This window comes from Pan paniscus, chromosome 8, assembly GCF_029289425.2.
Source record: "Pan paniscus chromosome 8, NHGRI_mPanPan1-v2.0_pri, whole genome shotgun sequence".
Lineage (NCBI taxonomy): Eukaryota > Metazoa > Chordata > Mammalia > Primates > Hominidae > Pan > Pan paniscus.
In genome coordinates, this window is record NC_073257.2 from 37155419 (window position 1) to 37169146 (window position 13728).

General features: G+C 42.1%; 1 protein-coding gene across 16 annotated transcripts in view; it reads left to right on the forward strand.

Moving 5' to 3' along the window:
* KIAA1217 (KIAA1217 ortholog) overlaps nt 1-13728 on the forward strand; it is a 508152-nt gene that overhangs the window by 413802 nt on the left and 80622 nt on the right. For 4 of the 16 annotated variants that reach the window (XM_055092488.2, XM_008974859.5, XM_055092487.2 and 1 more), the window contains exon 1: nt 12677-12956. The exons of 11 other annotated variants lie outside the window; for them this stretch is intronic. The gene's annotated coding sequence lies outside the window, so the exon portion shown is untranslated. Of the gene's footprint in view, nt 1-12653; nt 12957-13728 lie in introns of those variants that run through there. One more of the 16 variants, XM_055092486.2, reaches the window with a different exon arrangement.

Genomic DNA, 13728 nt, shown 5'->3' on the forward strand with positions numbered 1-13728 from the left:
CTTAAGTCACAACTATAATTCTTAGTCACGACTAAGGAGAGAAAAAGTCAATTTAAAACTGACTTAAAGAAAATTATTAAATGAGTACTAGGACAGCTGATACAAAGATATAGCCAAAGTGGTGATAGTATCTTGTTAATGTATGAAGTATAAAAACCAAGGCTTTAAGATGAAGCCCAAATTGAGGGTTCAAGGAAGGAACAGGGTAAAACTTGATTTAAAAGCATACAATTGGCAAAAAAAAAAAAAAAGAAAAACGAAAAAAAACCATTTTGATGTCCAGATGAATTCTAATTCCTCTCTAAGAGTTCTCAAGACGATCAGCATCGTACTATTCGGCAGAAAAGACAAACTACTCATTAAATAGTTTTTTGAGCAGATTTATTTATTTAAGGTCTCTCCAGATAAAAGGTGTGACTACCTAGCTTTTCATTTAAGCTGGAGGACCTCTTTCCATTGTGCAGGCAGCACTAACTCACTCCATATTCCTGAAACAGAAAATATGTTTGACTCAGTTGATCGACACATGTATTTGATTTCTTTCCTTTTCTTCTTTTCTTGTGACATCAAAGGTCGTGCTTTGCCTTGTTCTGATTTCACTCTTTGAACCTGTTCCTTTTCACGCACCCTTGATAGAGTAGGAAGAGTTACCAAAGAAAAACACAAACAACAATAAGGAATCATACCAGTGCCGATGATGGGGCAATTCAGAAATAGCAGGGGCCTGATCTGTAGGGTGCTTAAACTTCCATGCATGATTTTCATGAAATGCAGCACCTCTAAAGCATAGGATTGGTGGTCAGGGTCTGATAGTTTCGTCTAGAATGAGCATCTAGTGCCAGTCCTTGCAGTCACTTGCAAGGAAGGAGGGCACGGAATAGAACATGTTGTAGATGGTTGACCCCTTGCAGTAGGGACTGAGGGATCATGACGGATACATCATGGATGGAAATCCACAAAGTGGAAACCGTTTTTGCTTGCCTTTAAAAGCAAATCTAAAAATATGTTTTCTAGCAGCTGTGTAACTGCAAGGAAAAAAAAAAAAATCTGCTCCACTGCAGCACAACTCACTCACCAGATATCTGCAGGGTTCAGATCTTAATGCTTCAGAAATTTGTTGCAGATTTTACTGTATATATTTAGACCAAGGAGCCTATTAGCTTGCAATCTGAGAGAACCTCTGCATTTTCATGAAAATGAGAAATGTGGCACTGTTGGCAACCTCGGGCTATAATTATGTTAATCTGACCATTTTAAGACTGAAATATGTTGTTTTAAAATGTTTCTGTATTTTTATTATTCGTAACAATGATCTGAAGAAATTTACTGAAATGCTAATAAGTTTCTATTCAGTATCACTTTGAGACTAGAGCACAAAAACTGAGTCAGATGTGGAATTTTGATATTTTTAATTTTGGCACAGAATTTTTATCGACAGATATGTACTCATATACTTAGAGTATCTTAATATAAAAACTACCCAAATATAATTTTATATTTTAAATATAGATACAGTGAGTATATGTGCAAAGCTGTCTTGGCAGATATGTGCAATAACAAAACATCTCTGCATTTGCATTAAATTCCCAATCTTTGCTATGCCAAAAATTAATTTTGCGCATTATTACAAGATAAATGTTTTTCTATCAAGAACCATGCTAAAGCACCCAGTTCCCTGTTTTTGATATAAATGTAGGACAGGACTAGAATGGATAATGTAGTTGAAATTCTGAGAGCCTCTAAACACATATCTTGAGCTAATTAGTTCAGCTTCCTCTTCAGCAGCCAAAGCTTGCATTCTGGCCACAGACAAGTAATGACACGGGTGCTCTTTTCATTCACAAAAGAGATGTTCTCCCAGGTGGTAAGATGGGAGGGAAAAGAGAATGATCCAGTGCCAAGATGTGGGTAATCACCCATCTCACAGTGATTATAGATAATTGCAATTTGAGTATATTTGTTGTTGTAACACTACGAAATGAATTGGGAGTCTTTTACGTATAGCCTGATCTGGGTTCAGAATGATCAATTAATTTGGGAATAGGAATGAGGAAAAGTACTTTTTGTTTTTTTCTGAGACAAGAGTCTCCCTCTGTTGCCCAGGCTGCAGTGCAGTGGTGCAGTGGTTCACTGCAACCTCCGCCTCCCGGGCTCAAGAGATCCTCCCACCTTAGTCCCCCAAGTTGCTGGGACTAAAGGCGTATGCCACCCCACCAGGCTAATTTTTCTATTTTTTGTAGAGGTAGGGTTTCACCATGTTGCCCAGGCTTGTTGCAAACTCCCGAGCTCAAGTGATCCACCAGCCTCGGCCTCCCAAAGTGCTGGGACTACAGGCGTGAGCCACCATGTCCAGCCTGGACCATTTTCTCAAATATGATATCTTTGAAATATAATACAGTATGATGTTCTTACATTGGCTGCATCCAGACTCCTCGTTTTTTGCCAGTTCTTGTATCTCCAAAACGAATGTGTCATTCGTTTCATCCTCCTGTGAATACATTCAAGTGAGTATTTTCCGTTTTATTCATTTTCTTCTGCCTCACAAAGTGGGCCCGTGAATGTTTGCTGATGATATTAATAATCATGCGTGCTCAGTGACACAACAGTGATGGAACTCATTAGGTATTCACAGCACCAGAAGAGAAAGTGCAAGAAGGTTTTACTGAAGCAAGTAAGCAGCTGAATCAGGGGCTCAGAGTTCAGTGTCAGGACTACAGTCACAGTTATGAGACCACAGCCAAGAAGAGATTCCCAGCAGGGAAAAACCAAGCCTTTTGAGTCATGATCCAGTGCTCGATCCACCACACCCCACTGCCTTCCTCGAGATGATGGTGTGGAGGTGTACTGATTGATGAGGAGGATGAAACCTTTTTTTTTTTTTTTTGAGACAGAGTCTCACTCTGTCGCCCAGGCTGGAGTGCAATGGTGTGATCTCGGCTCACTGCAACCTCCGCCTCCCATGTTCAAGTGATTCTCCTGCCTCAGCCTCCCGAGTAGCTGGGATTACAGGCACCTGCCACCAAACCCGGCTAATTTTTGTGTTTTTAGTAGAGTCGGGTTTCACCACGTTGGCCAGGCTGCTCTCGAATTCCTAACCTCAAATGATCCACCTGCCTGGGCCTCCCGAAGTGCTGGGATTACAGGTGTGAGCCACTGTGCCCGGCCAATTGAACCCTTTTTAATTAAAAAAAAAAAAAATTGGAAACTAATTTGTGTACTTCAGTGGGTTGGAGGAAACGTCATCGAAATGGCACCAGTGTCTTGCTGCCCTAATTTTAAGAAATCCCCTTTATTTATCGTCACTTATCTTCTGTCCTCTCTGGGAGAAGTGTTGCTCTAACGTTGCTTTTCAGAAAAGTAAAGATAATGCAAAGATAAAAAGAGTTGGGGAGGTTGGGTTGGACATTGAGGGAAGATAAGCTACCCTTGGTTCAGCCTGCAGCTTGATTCTTTTTGAAGTGACTTGAAAGCTCTTGGTGCTAATCAAGAACTTTTTGTTTGTTTGTTTTTTGTTTTGTGTGTGTGTGTGTGTGTGTATGTGTGTGTGGGTGGCGGGGTGGGGGGGGAACAGGATCGTATTCTGTCACCCAGGCTGGAGTGCAGTGGTATAATCATAGCTGGAGTGCAGTGGTATAATCATAGCTCACTGCAGCCTTGAACTCCTGGGCTCAAGCCATCCTTCCACCTCGGCCTTCAAGTAGCCAGGGTACAGGCATGCACCACCATGCCTGGCTAATTTTTTAAATTTTAATTTTGCAGAGACAGGGTCTTGCTATGTTGCCCAGGCTGGTCTCAAACTCCTGGCTTCTAGCCATCCTCCCGCCTTGGCCTCCCAAAGTGCTAGGTTTATAGGTGTGAGAGCCACTGTGCTCAGCCCTAATCATGAACTTTGAAAAGTGCTCCATAGATTACAAAGCATTTTCTTCACTTGCCTTACATCCTGTGTGGCAAGGAAGTCTTTCCTTCCTGGAGGCAACGGGTAAGAAGAGCAACTAGACAGTGTGTAGCTCCTTACTCTCGGTAGGCATTTCGTCATATGGAGCATGACTTATTGACTTGCTTCTGTTCTTTCTCATGAGCTACTCAGTGTCAGGAGTACAGGGCTTGACTTAAACGTAGGGATACTCAAAGGCCCACCTGGCAGTTTGTTGTTGGGACACAGGGAAGCAGATTGTGTCTCTGAAGAGGAGGCTTCTGTCGGTGTCAGAACCTGGTGGGGAAGAAGGGATTGGTCAATATTTGGCTAAACTCCTTCAGCTGTTGGTGCAGCAAAAGGCATGGCAGGGCGTGGGCAGAGATGCCTGCCAAGCCCGGCCTCAGGGCATGTACAGCTCCCAAACTGGTTGTCTTTGAGGCTGTTATTTATCCAAATAAGGAGAAGCAGTAGTTTTGCTGACCATCTCAGATTTCCAAGCCATGCTCCCTGGCTGGCTGACTGACTTGCTATTTGAACTGAAAACACGAAGGTATTCCTTTGAAATGGAGCAGTCTTGTGGGGCTCGTGAGTACCCTAGAGTCATTACTTGGAAGAAGATTTTTTTTGCTCCCCACATTCGTAGATAACATGAACATGGCTTGGTCTATTTGACCCTTCTCTTGTGACTCTTGCAACACTCAATACAGATGGACCTGATCTGGGACAGAAATAGTACTCATTTTCAGAGGTTCTTGAACCACTGCCCTCCTTTGAAGAGGATTCAAAGGTCAGACCTCCACACTGATTTCTTAACACTAGAATGCAAGATTATTCTAGCACTTCATAGATCCTGGCCCTGTTATCTGACTTCAGGTAAGATATTTGAAGTCTCTGAGCCCCAGTTTGTTCATCTGTGAAATGGGAATTATAATGTATCTAATGGGAATGAGATGAGAATTAAATGAGGTAATTTTGGAAAGCATTGGTAAATAGGAAGTCACCCAAAATATTCATTTTCTTCCCTATTTCCATCTTCTCTTGGCAGATTTAATTGACAATATTTATAATAGAGAAATTCTAGATAATTATGATTGCTGTCCAAAGGATTTAACCAAGCTCACAGTAGAATGGAGATTGTGATGTGAACGTTCAGTGACCCTGCATTACTATGTCCCTCTACTCACTAAAGCAGTGGTTCTCAAAGAGTATTCCCTGAACCAGCAGGTCAGTATCACCTGGGGACTTGTTAGAAATACAGATTCCTCGGCACCACCCGAGACCTACTGAATCAGACACAGTGGATGTTAGACCCAGTAATCTGATTTACTAAACCCTCCAGGTGATTCTGAAGCCCACCATCTGAGAGTTGGAGAACGACTGTCCGAGAGTAACTCACTGATTGGGTCGGTAGTCTAGCCATTCCCCAGGGCACCTGGACTTTCCTATCCCTTGTCCTTGACCATGCCTTAGTTCCTGCCTGGAATACCTAAGAAAGGGACCTCTTTCTTACCTGCTGAAATTCTATTCATCATTCATGAACCCACTCTCACCTCTTCAGAAAAGTGTTCCTCAATCATCCCCACCATAAGAACCTCATTATTCTATGAACTACGAGAGTATTTGTCTGTTGCACTCATTTGACACTTAGCAAAGTTATTCTTGCTTTCTCATATTTTAATGTTCACGTACATGCCTTATTTTTCCTACTAGAATGTAAGTTCTTCAAAGGTAGAAATCATGTCTTACAGATCCCTTTTCCCTCATCAGCCTTAACCCTGGGCTTTGTATATAGGTAGCTACTCTGTAAATATATGGATCCACAGAATCTCATCATTGGAATGGGCCTTAGAGAAAGTCTACATGAGATTTCTTATTTACAGATAAAGAAAGGGATGTTGGCCAGGCGTGATGGTTGACGCTTGTAATCCTAGCACTCTGGGAGGCCTAGGCAGGAAGATTTCTTGAGGCAAGGAGTTTGAGGCCAGCCTGGGCAATGTAGTGAGCTCTTAGCTCTACAAAAAAAAAATGTTTTTTAATTAGCTGGGCATGGTAGTGCGCACCTGTAATCCTACCTATTCAGGAGGCTGAGGTGGGAGGATCACTTGAACCAAGGAGTTCAAGGCTTCAGTGAGCTATGATCACACCACTGCACTACAACCTGAGCAACAGAATGAGACCCTGTCTCTTTAAAACTAAAAAAAGTGAAAAGAAAGAAAACAATGTTAACACCTGGACCAAAATGCTAGTTCCGGGATTCCCCATTTGGTGTTCTTCCCCCATCACCCTGCTGTGCCGACTGCGGAGAAACATACCTGGGGGCTTTCAGAGCCACTGGCCTGGCCCCAAAACTAGCAGGTGTTCTCATGTTCTCTGCCACAGACTCCAACTAAACCCAAGGAAAGCAGATGGGTTTTCAAAGCTATACTCATTTAATTTATAAACCTGGAACCTCTTAGATTTTTTCATAACTAATGAAAACTGGGAAAGTACAAAATTTTCATTCATAAGCCTATAAAATTGTATAACAAATGGCATCAATTCCTAGCCTTACACGTGAGAATTTCCCCAGCTCACACACTCTGTATACTTAGGATACCCATGGAACTTCTTTTATTTTTGAATAAAAGTTCACAGTGAAGATCATTCACAGTGGAGCAGGCGGCTCTTCTGAACCCAGGAAGAATCGGCATGAGGGCTTTTTTAATCTGGGTCCCCATCATTGTTTTTTTCATGTTTATTTTGAGGAAAAATTGAACCTGGCAGATCTGTGAATTACTGTCTTTCGGTGTTACCCTCTGGGACTATTCCCTCAGACAATCCTTTCTTCTCTTGACACATGGGCTGATGTTGTTTGGCTGAGGATCAAAATAATGGCACAACTAAAACACCTTTCATCAGAAGTCATCCATAACATACCCTTTAAAATTTGCTCCACAGACCCAGCTCACCTTATGCTGTATGTTTTTTCTTTTGCTTGGTAATAGAACCTACACATATCCTACTGAGATCAATATGAACACAGCAGAATGCAGGCAATGGAATGTGTTTCCTGTACAAGGGCTAAGATGGTAACCCAGGTCCACAGAGTTGGTTTCAGAAAAGCTATAATCAAAGAAGGAGGAACAGTGAAGGGAGACATGAGACAGGCCTGAAGGGGTTAAACCTACTAGGGAGCAATTGGTAGTAAGAAGCTGAGACCACATGAGGCTGTGAGAAAGGAGTTATTACAGAACCAGACATCCTGGGATTTGAGTAGCTCCATTGTGAGAAGACATTGACAGACCACGAATAAATGGCCATATGGTTTCCAAGTTGACATCTGCCATTCCCCAATGTGTTTACCACCATTTTCTCTCATGGGCTCTGAAAACCATCTATCCTTTACACTGCAATTGTATAGTGTGAAATTCTACATAGATCAACATCAATTCATTGTTTCAGTTAGGTATATCATATCATCAAACTAAAATATATATACATTTTAATTTTCATGCTGTAATCATCCTAAAGTTATATAACACTCCATCTAGCTGTTTTCATATCTATCCTTTAAACTGCAGTTGTACAGCATAACATTCTTTTTTTGTTTTTGTTTTTGTTTTGTTTTGGTGGTGGGGAGACAGAGTCTTGCTCTGTTGCCCAGGCTGGAGTACAGCTGCATAGTCTTGGCTCACTCCAGCCTCCATCTCCCAGGTTCCAGCAATTCTCCTGCCTCAGCCTCCCAAGTAGCTGGGATTACAGGTGTGTGCTACCATGACTGGCTAGTTTTTGTACTTTTAGTAGAGATGGGGTTTCACCATGTTGTCCAGGCTGGTCTCAAACTCCTGGCCTCAGGTGATCCGCCCACCTCGGCCTCCCACAGTGCTGGGATTACAGATGTGAGCCACTGCACCCTGCTGTATAGCATAAAATTCTACACAGATCAACATCACCTCATTGTGTAAATTTAGGTATGTTATATCATCAAACTAAAATATATATATACATTTTAATTCTCACGTTGTTGTAATTATCCTAAAGTTATATAATGCTCTACCTAGCTATTTTTGCTCACGATATAATCAATTTGGTCAGTTTCTCCAGTGAAAAGAAAGAAGAGCATAGAGTGCAGCGATGGAGATCCTGTGCCTCTGTGGGTGGTGCATGCATCTCTGAGGGGCATGGTCCTGAGAATGTCACCCCATAATGGAATTAGGGTTATAATGGTAAGGGATTTTAATCAGCTAAGGTTCAGATATTTTATTTCATAAGTAATCCGGTGCCTGTGACTGATGATGACTTTGTGCATGTTTCTGTGTGTACATATATGTATATGTAAACATATGTATACCTTGTGATATGGTGATATCCATATAGTACTGAGTGATGTATAATATCGATAGGTATATATAATATATATAAGCATATATACTGATATATCTATTAAATATAACTAATATATAACTAATTATATAACTTAGTCATTTTGAGGCAAGTGGATAAAACCTAATTGTAAGTCAAGAGAGGCTCTAAATCATTAGAGCCGAAGCCCAGTGAGATGCCCCAGTGATTCTTTTCCTTTGCTGTGAAAATCTGGACCTGTGAATGGAGTGAGGTACTTCTCGACAGACTTGTTCATGTTTCACACCATGGCCAGAAATCGAATAAGGAATCCATCAGTGATCACGCTTGGGCAGGCATGAGGAGCATCGTTCTTTGCAGAATAGCTTGCAGTGTCCTGAAGTGCACAGCAGGTCACACGCAAACAACCGAGGAAGCTGGGGTTCTTGCTGCTTCACTGCTTAGCAGCTATGGGAAGCTGGGTGAGGTTCTTAACTCCCTGCACTTCTGTTTCCCAACTATTCAAAAAGACATAGGACACCTGTTCTATGTCTTTCACTGAGTTCTGGAGCCCATGAAATGTCACAATTGAGAGCCCTTTGTAAACTGCAAACTGCTATGTGATTATTGGAGTGTTTGTGGGTGGGGTATGGTGAGCACGGGGATTTAAAATCTCTTGTTAGAATATGAAGTGTCACAAGCAAATAAAGCAGTATATCCTATATGGCAACATGTGGTTGACGAGTTAAATAGTAGTTTCAAGAACTGTCATATAGAGAAAAATAAAGTCTAAGGCACTAAAAAGTTGTAGTTGGGTGCCATAGATAACTTACTAGCATCCAATCTAGAAAACGTTAAAAGGGAGCTGTGCATAAAAGAACAAGGTTCGTCCAGGAAATGGGTGGATGTGCAGAGATGGAGATAAGAGAAGGAATTATTTGTACCATATGTTGCAAGTGGCATAAAAAAGATATCATTTTACAAACTGTAACTATTTTTGGTACAAAAGGAGGTTGTCCTTGGCCTGGAGAACATGGGAGTAGCCCAGCAGAAGATTGAGTGTCAGGGAGAAGGACATTTTTCTTTTATCCATCCTACAGCACTGCACAATTATTGATTGTGGCTTGGAAGCGAAATGATTTATTTAACATTACTTCTTTATTCTGCTCCAGATTGAGATCTTTAATCACTGTTGGACCCAGGGCTGGTCAGCCAGGTCTGGCCACTGGAGGGCTCAGTAGAGTACCTCTGTCAAAAGATTTATAGAAATAACGCTCATCTTAAATATAGCCATAAGCTAACCGCTGACTGGACCATCTCTTTCCTGGGAATTAAATAATTTTGGCAGCAGTCTGTCTGTCTGTCTCATGTCTGGGAGACATTCCGTTTACAATCAAATGAAACAATAGGCTAACTAAAACCTTACAAACAGCAATCTTCCCAATTTTACCAATGCAAACAAGATGAATTTGAAATTTTTTCAACGTAATAATCCCTTCCCTTCCTAATATCATCTTCATATCTATAGGCACAGTTTAGATTTTCTTTGAGCAAATGTAATTTTTTTAAAGCCAATGAAGAAATGAATATGAAAGGGAAAATAGGAATGAATATGTGTCACAATACTATTGGCCTTGCCAGAGCATAAAAATTACTTCCTGTTGAGGTAATCCTGAATATTTCCTAGCATGTCCATTCTTAACACTGACTCAGAAAGAATACATTGCTTCCACTTTGCTTTTAGGCCTAGTCAATGAAAGGAAGAGGGAAAATGAAGAGTAGGACACTTTATACACTGCTGGGAAGAGTAACGTAGTAATGGCTGTAATGTCCCAAGGTAGAGAAGGCAGAGAAGGATCTGGTGAAGTAATCAAACCAAAGCGTGGGGGTGTTAGTGGTTGCATACATTCATACTGAACCAAACTTTGTGGTGAGTTAGCCTGAAAGAGCCCTTCTCTGGAGAATGTGCCTTCCACTGAGATAAAGCCACTGGGTCCTAGATAGCACCAGGATATTGTTTAGGAAATTGGCTTGTCTGGTTCATTAGCAGGTACTCTGGGGCCTTTGGAGATTGAACTCCACCTCTCTTGGGTGAGCTTGGCACTTGCTAAAGAGCATTTAACTCATCCTGATTCACCGCAGGATTGGGCTGGCTTTCAAACTCCTGACAGTGAATTACTGCTCTTGTAATGACGAATCCATGCGTGCATGCTACAGACAGTGCCCTGGAGCATTTTGAAAGTGAAAGGAAATTGCTGTGAACCTGGCAGGAAGGAAGGGAAGGGAGAGGTAAACTAGACTTCTTCTCGCATTGAACCGACCGACTCTCATTGTAACAGGGTCAACAGAAGCCACCTCTCTCTAGCGTAATGGACATGGTTTCTTGTGGTTTTACGCTTTGTTGCTTTTTTTTGTTTGTGTTTTTGGAGCCAGGGTCTCACTCTGCCACCCAGGCTGGAGCGCAATGATGTGATCTTGGCTCACTGTAGCCTCTCAACCTCTCAGGCTCAAGTGATCCTCCCACCTCAGCCTCCCAAGTAGCTGGGAACACAGGAATGCACCAGCATGCCCAGCTAAGTTTTTACTTTTTGTACAGGCTGGGCCTCCCTATGTTGCCCAAGCTGGTCTCAAACTCCTGGGCTCAGGGGATCCTCCTGCTTCCACATCCCAAAGTGCTAGGATTACAGGTGTGAGCCACATAGCACCTAGCCCATAGCAGATATGGGATAACATGTCGAACATGGCATGACTTGCTTAGCCAAGCAGCAGAGAGACAGACAGTTCACTGTTTGTTTCCTGGGGGACAGCCTGGCCCCAGACCCTTCACATACAGTCACTGGGACAAGCAACCCTGCCCATAATAAGCAGGTAAAGAAGAATTATAAGAGCCATGTCTGTTAGCACACCTCACGCCATAAGACAGGGTCTTTGGAGGATGTGATAGGGGCAGCATCGTGGCCTAATCAGACAAGGGGGACCACCCCTCCATCCCCCTTCCTGGAAAGTACGTGCTTGACTGAAGACACAAAACAAAACCTGCCTAATGTATACCAGATTCATCAGAAGCTGATAGTGTGTGCCTCCCATACTCTGGTGAGAAATAACAAACCCTTGCTGATTAGATTAAAAATCAAAACAAGAGCTTCCACATTCCTTCTACTGTTTTCTGACCTCTTAGGTGGCATCTGTTACAACCACTTCATCCAAATATTTTTCCTAGTGAGACATCTTAGGAGGGTGGCAATGTCACGTGCTCCATTTGCCCCCTTCTTTAATAACCACAAAGTGATTTGATGGCAGTAAACAGTTTTTTTAGAAAGCCTGCAAAGGACTGGATTTGAACTTGAAAGACGTCATGGAATTCTTTTGGTCAGCAAGAACAACCTCTAAAAGCCTTAAAATGTTTTAAAAATGCACAGGCTGCCCAGAGCGTGGTAGTTGGGTGTGGCGTGAAGCCAGTGGGGCTTCCAGCGCAGTGAGTGGAGTTCCTTGTCACCGTATTCCCACTTGGATAGCTTTCGGTTCCACCCAGTCCCCAAGGGCTCAGAAAACATGATGGTAATCAGAGCCTGCCTGGGAGCGCAGGAGATGCTTCCTTTCTCCCCCACCTTTTGCTAGCAATGCATTAATGCCAGTCCTCCGCTGAGAGCTGCACAAGTCACTTCGTGTTGTGGACACGCACCTTCTTGTACCTGTTCCCCTGGAAGATACCAGCTGTGCTGACAGCGGTTGTAGCCAGAGGTCTCTGGGGATCGCCTACCTTCTCGTCCTTCATCTTGTTTAGGGTGGGGCAGAAGGGCTCTGGTTTCCTTTCCAGAATCCCCTCTGCACAGCCATGGTTTGCCCTCTCTATCTTTCCTTCTCGTTTCAGATGTATTTTCCAGGGTGATTGCAGTTCCTTGTCCGGCGCTATGTAGGACTGATTAATGGCTGCTACCCAAAGTTCAGCGTGGTAAAACAGGGCTGGTTAATTAATAGACAGCCTCCTTATCTCCCTCATGTTTTCCCTCTGGTGTTAAACCAGGAGAAGAGGCTTACGTTTCCTTCAGCTGCCAATTCCCAGACTTCAAAAGTCTGGCAGCAAAGTGGGTATTGGGTGCTGGTCTAGGTTTTTGCAGTAGCATCTTTAAGTCAACAGAAAACTGATCTGAAAGTTGGCTCCTCTGGATTGAGTATGTTGGGTTTTTTGACAGTTTCATTTCTCGGTGGCTGGTTGTTTGCCCTTTCTAATGATCCTGTTTGCCTTCAGCGAAATATATTTTGTAATATTTCCTTTGCTGTTAACCCATTTACCTAGGCCGTTTAAAGTTCCTTCATTGGTGTTTTCCCTGTAAGCAGTTGTTGAAGGACTGAGTCACCCGTGAGGTAGCCTGTGGTTGGATGTGGGCTGAGGTTATTCAGTGACTAATTTCCAAGGGGAGGAGAAATTGACTTATCACGGGGAAGGTTACTTTTTATCCATGCCAGTGTCAGCTTCTCTCCGAAAACTGGGTAATACAAAATGGTCTTTATTGGTTGTGAACACTCGAGCTGAGAAACATTTTAGGATCTTTGTGTCTTTTGTGATGATTTTGTTTCTGAAGAGGAAGCTGTCTAAAATATTCAAGTGTGCAACCAAGGATTTAAATGAAGCCAGCAAACAAAGGAATCATGTAATCAGGACCTGAGCGAATGTGCTTACTCACGGCGTTAGTTACACAGGTGATTTCCTTAAGAAAAAGTAAGTGGCTTTAATTCTTTGAGGGTGAAAGAGTGTCTTAAGATTCCTTTTCAGTTTTCTCTGCTTACTTCATTGTGTGGTCTGATTGAGTGGTATGTTTACAAATTCTAGACTTGGAAGGGTGGGGTTTGAAATACAACAAACTGTACATAATATTCCTTTTCCACAAGCAATATATATATATATAAATGCTCCACAGACATGATTACATGAGGCAGTTTCCCAAGATGATTTTAAACAAATATTTTTTATACTAGGTTTTTTTTTTCTGGAAACAATTTTAATATGTTGTTTCTTATCTTACATTCAAGAAACTTCTGAATGAGTGATATTCGATTTGACTTATGGTTCTTTTGGGAAATAAAATATAGCTACATGTAAGAATTTCTAACTCAGACTTCAGATCTTAATCTGAAATGGCCCCAGATATTTTCTGGTGTTTCAGAAGTATGGTGTAAACAGCATTTTGATCCGTGTGCAGTCTGTGGGCAGGGACACCTGCCTGTCAGCCTGCTATTATGATGAGGCTCTTGAAGAAACTACCCTCTTTCTAAGAACTGGAAGAACTCAAATAATGAAGAGACAATAGAGGTTTGGGCAGTAATGGAAAGAAGAAAAGACAGTGCCTAGCCAAGCAGATGAATGAGGTAGAACAGTCTTGTTCATACATTGCCATTATATCTAGTGCAGTTGAATGAACATTTTCTATGTCTGGGCTTAGGTGCAGGCAAATAGTTATCTGTGTTGTATTCAGATAAGGGGTTAGAAGAAC